The following is a 6000-nucleotide window of genomic DNA, read 5'->3' on the forward strand; positions in this document are numbered from 1 at the left end:
AATTTAAATTGTTTTCTCGGGATTTAATTTTGATTATTATAATTATTATAAATTTTAATTTATACTAATTATTTTACTAAAATTAAACCTTGAATTAATTTAAGTTCGTTTAATTCAACTGAAATAAATTAAATTAATGGATTCGATTATAATTTTATATGAGCTTTAAATTTTAATTAAACTTGTATGTTTTCGGTTAGACTAGAAATACATTTTTATGTTTAAAATTAGTAAAGCATATAAAGTTATTGGTTTAAGTAGGAGCCTTTAGTCATAAACTCTTGATTAGGTCTACAAATCCTTTAAGGTTAAACAACTTGATTAGAATTAATAAGGACTGAATAATTGGTAGATTATTGGTGCCTTTAATTAATTGCTGCAAATATTTATGTGATGCATACAATGTGTTTTAACTAACCAATTATGTGGGCCATTTATGATAATGAATGGATGAATGGTATATATATTGTATATGTACTGTTTTGCAGGTTATGAAGTGACTAGTATGACCCAAATAGGATAGAAAATATGGTCTGCGTACCATTAATTTGAATGTAATTGGTCTAAAGCACCAAATTTGTTTTTCAATTCAAATATGGTCTGCGTACCATCAAATAGTTGTAATTAGTTTAATTATAGCTTATCCTATTTGAAGAAAAATGGCGCCTCCCACGGTGAAATTCAAGATGAAGTTTCCAATCCATTTTCAAGACGGACTTTGAAGTTGAAGCTTCAAAATGAAGTCGGGCCATACTAGATCACATTTATCTTATGCATGCTTTAAGTTATTTATTGCTTTTAAATATGTCTTAAATATGCATGAGATCAAAGCTTGATTATGTTGCATGATTAAGGATTTTAGTTCACTTACAATATAACCAACATAGTAAGAGCCTTAAATTCCAAACTTAAAAATTAAGTTAAAAGGTGTCATGTCAAAATAACACTTACTTGGATATCCTTTACATCGATCTTAGTAATAGGTTTCCGCCATAGCGAGGTGTTACTTATCGATACTAAAGGGGTAAGGCACACAAATAATTGTGAGTACATGTTAGTTTTGGTGAAACTCAACGATACATAATGTGCTTAATTCTTCAATGGTTTTAGGGTCTTGGAATCATTTTATTCACACCTGTCGGAACAATAAATTCGAATAAAATGCCAATAACTTGTTTGAATTGAATGATTGCTTTAATTTTCAAGTTATTATTCATGATAAATGTTTAGACTTTGCATGCTTCATTGTATGTTTTAATTATTGTTTATAATTAAATATCTTGCACTGCAGTAAATCCTTTTAGAAAGGTAACAGTAAATTTCCTCGATTGGTAGTGAATCCAAGAACGATTCACGGAAATGAGAGAAAGTGAGCAATTTAAAATGTACGTTTCTTATATCGACTTTTATGGTTGTTTTCGAATATCAAAATCGAATGGCAAACCAATTGGTGCTTGTGAATTCAAAATACACTGTAGGTTTGAGATCATAAAGCATTGAGTTTAAACGCTCAGCTTTATCAATGGTTAACAACCTAAAATCTTTTTCCCATTTAATTCTCGAATGAGTCTAGTCCCTAGACATTCGAATAGATTGATGCTTAGAGAACTTTAGAAGCTTCTGGTAAGATCATCTAGTTGAAACAGAATATTCCACATAAATGGTAAGAACTTTGTTGGAGTAACATTGGACATGTCTAAACAAAGTATAAAAGTCAACACTAGATAATTCAATTCTTAAGACTATAAGAAAGGGTACAAGAAATAAGAAAACAAAGGAACAAATGAAAGGAATTTATAATTCCGTTTCTACCTATTAGTTTATGTTTAAAGAGCAGTGACCTAGCAATCAAACTTCCTTGGTATCATATACCGCTTGAGGTTCTTACTTCGGTAATAACTCAAACAATGGAAGCTAGGATACACTAATGACCTACAAGTGGGAAATGAAGCATGGAAATGCTACATTAGTTGTAGGGTCATCTAGTTTGTTTTAAGTCCTTTCAAAGGCTGGAACTTAATGGCTATTTTGTTCCATAATCAGCATACCTAAACTTCTGTTTCAAATACATAAAGACTCACATTCAGAAGAACGAAAACAATTCTTGTTTGTTTGTTTATTTGAATGAAATGGTCATTTACGGGTTGAGTCAATATGCTTGATTAAAACAAACAACTCTTTAACAAAAAGAACTTTACTAGGTTCAAATCAATCTCTTGATTTGAGTTCCACAAATCTTTGGCATTGTTGCTTAGACCATATCAACAAGTTAACATTCATAAGCTCTATTTTGATGGACTTTTGAAAGTTTATTGATTTCTAGCAAGACAAGCTAGTCTTACTTGTTGAAAGTAACAAATTAAAAGATATGAACTATTGTTAGAACGCCTAGACGATAGAGTTCAAAGCTAAAGAAAGAGATTTTATGACTTTATTATTTCACCTATATTTGAGTGAATATTGGTTTATTTACTCAAAGTGATATAAGTTTGAATCTGTTTGGCTAGTTCAAAGATTCAGAAGTATAAAATCCACATGGCAAGAAATCATAAAGATCTAGGATAGATCATGTTGATGATTACTTGAGACCAAAAATGGTCATCAATGATTTTGTGTTGTAATTTCACGATCTAGCTCCATAAGATATGGCATATCTAAGTTGGAATGATCGAAGTCGATTAGTACTTGATTCGATCAATGATGGATCATAAAGACTTTTCCTATAATTTCTAAAACAAAATGCTCAACTACCACCAAACTAAACCAAATTTGTCAAAGCTATTGAAAAGTAATTTCAGAATATCTTTTCATAATATATCTAAAGAGTTCCTAAACTCAGTGGGAGCTTAGTGTTTTTTATTCAACAAACTAAGGCCCAAGTATAGATATATGTTTCATTGTGATTTATTCAAATGAGACATTCGTGGTATTATTTCTACCATGAATTTTTGAGAACATAATGTTTGTTTGCTCGAAATAATGTCCTTTTGGAGATTCGTTTCCAAAATGACAAGTTGGAGAAAATAGACCTCGAAAGTTTTCGAGGCGAATAACAAACATAAACAGACATTCCGGAGGCTTTTCGAGGTTCTTCAGAAAATCCGAACACTTATTCTTAAGGACTTTAGAAGTGGCTTTAAAGAATAGACATCTCTTAGAAGACTTTAAAAGTGCTTCAAGGAGAACAGAATATTCAAAGGACTTTCAAGTGACTATTGATATTCTATTTTTTGATGTTCTATATCCAAGTAGGCATAGAATTCAAGTCACTGAAACTATGAGATTCTTCTATTAGATAGTGAAGAAACATGGAGTTCAGGTCACTGAAGCTATGCGATTCTTCTATTAGATAGTAAAGAAACCTACAACTTGCAGTCAAACTATTATCATGTAGATTAATGAGTTTGTGACATGTAAGAAAGCTATGACGATACCCAGATTCCCTAAAATGGTTAGAGGCCATATATAGACTCAATGTTTTAGTTAGTTAAAGGCCATAAAACATAAATCAATGTTTTGATGACAAATTTGACATCTTGTTGATTTGCAAGAATAGTTTACACCTATGGGTTGCAAATTGGTTTTAAGGATAAAAACCATCAAACATGGAATTGTGTTCACACACAAAGCTAGATTAGTTGCTAAAAGGTTACAAGAAAATTCATGGCGTGGATTGTGTTGAAACCTCATGCAAAATCGTAATGCTCAAGTCTATAAATCAAGCAGTGATTGCATATTGGTACATATGGCAATTGGATGACAAAACGTATCCCTCAATCAAATGTTGGAAGAAACTATGTACATGGTATGTCATAGGATTTGTGGATCCAAATAAATTCTTGAAAAGGAAAGCTAGCTTATGAAATATAAGTACAGATTTAAGAAAGCAATTGGGAATTGGAACTGTATTTTAGTGAAGCTAATACGTATTTTAGTTTCATAAAATATACATCATTCTTATAGATGTATAAGAAGTTTAGTGGGAGTACATAAAAACTTAATTGGTCCTATGTGTATCACACACATATCTCTCTATTGTGAAATAACATTCAAATGCTAATGACTTAGATTTGAAATTATTCATCAATGATGGACCAAGGCGAAACTTAGTACATACTGGGTATTAAGATCTATTTACAAAGATCTTATAATATTGTTTTGGATTAAGTAATGGTATTTACTAAATCAAACACGAAAGACTCCTTAGGAGATATTCGACCCATGTGAATAAATCTAAGTAAAGAATGTTTGAATTATGTATAAGCGTTTACTAAGTTAAACATCAAAGGATCTAAATGAGATTCTTCATCTATATTATATGTCAAAGAATTTAGCTGGATTCAGTATCTACTGAAATTGAATGAGCTAAAGTTACATGAGTAGAATTCAATTGGGAATTATTCTGTAAACGAATTTATCATGTATGATATAATATAAGGATCGCCAAAATGTATCGTATGGCTTTAGGCATGACGAACACATACCAATCTCTATTGATCTAAGTGAAGATCAACTAGATTGAGATTAAGAAAAACTTATGGTACTTGAAAAGGTACATAGGAATAGTTCTTGATTCAAGGAAATAAAGATATGCTAAATATTGATGCTACACGCATAAACACTGGCAAAGGATCAAGCAAGACCCTTTGGAGTTAACCATTGGCAAGGACGAGCAATAGAGCATCGTGTTTTGAAATGGCAACATGGATTGGAGACCATGAGTTGTTGCGTGGGAAATTAAAATAATAATTTCTATGTTCTAAGATACAACTGGAAAGTCTTCCACATATCCATGAACTGCTTGGATAAGTAAATCCAAACAAAGCATCACTAGCAACCTATACAGTTGAAGTAAAAGTACTTATTGCCTAAGAAGCAATAAAACATGGTTGTTTATGTTAAAGAGTTCTTCACTTAACTTGGGTAGATCACATGTATGTTGACTTAATGGTTCTTCATTGCAAAAATGCGTAGAACCACTATCGAAGTAAGAAAGACTAGATCACATAATAAACAAACTCAAAAGATCTTATCATCATATCTCGAATATTATTCGATGAAAAGGATATTAAGATTGGCAAAGCATGATAACTAAACCTATGAAACAAGTGAGAGGCAACACTCACATTGTAGCACTGGAAATCAAGCATAGCTTTGAAATTCCATGAACTGTTTTAAAGATGGGTTTGAGGCCCATGGTTGTAAAACATTGGGGTTTAACATTTATCATATATGAAATCTATTTTCATATTCCATTTAATCTTGGTTTAGTATTAAATGATGAGTCCCGTCAAATTTGACGAAATATTCAAGATAGACTGTCAGGACCAGTTCTATGACTAAGAAATGTCTATCAAGTGAACTTGAATGTCAAAAGTTGAAAATGGTCCCTGGTCGGAGTTTTCTATAAAGATGGACGCATAGAAAACGTTAGACGACTAGAATGCAAGATGACTAGTAGTTCTGTTTCTTGAACTATGTGGACATGGCAATGTCATAATCATTTGCATAGATACTTACTTTGGGAATACTAGTATCGGACAGACCTATGAAACTTTACTGTAAGAGATGAAAATCAGTAATAAGTAAATTTCATTAAAATTATTAGACACTAAATCCTCAATACCTGAGTGATTTGAGATTACTTGTTTGAGAACTGGTTACTTTGACGTTGACCAACCGTCGCACCGTAAAAGGAGGCTATAAAGGCAACGCTCAGGTAATCACCTATCAAACGAAGTCTAATCTCAAGATCGCAAGATTGGGATTGTCCTCCCATAAATCGGGATGAGATGCTGAAAGTTGTACAAGGCCACTCGGAGAGCTAGAAACTGTAAAATGCATGGCCGTGCTCGGATGAATCATAGGCTATGATTATATGTTTATTTGATCAGTTGAACTCTGAAACCGAGAAACACCTCTGGACATAATAAGGATAACAACTCTTACCTTATGTTCAAGAGCAGGCATCAAGCGACAAAGGAATAAGGAAATGCACAC

The sequence above is a fragment of the Spinacia oleracea genome, chromosome 2 (genome assembly GCF_020520425.1).
Source record: "Spinacia oleracea cultivar Varoflay chromosome 2, BTI_SOV_V1, whole genome shotgun sequence".
Lineage (NCBI taxonomy): Eukaryota > Viridiplantae > Streptophyta > Magnoliopsida > Caryophyllales > Amaranthaceae > Spinacia > Spinacia oleracea.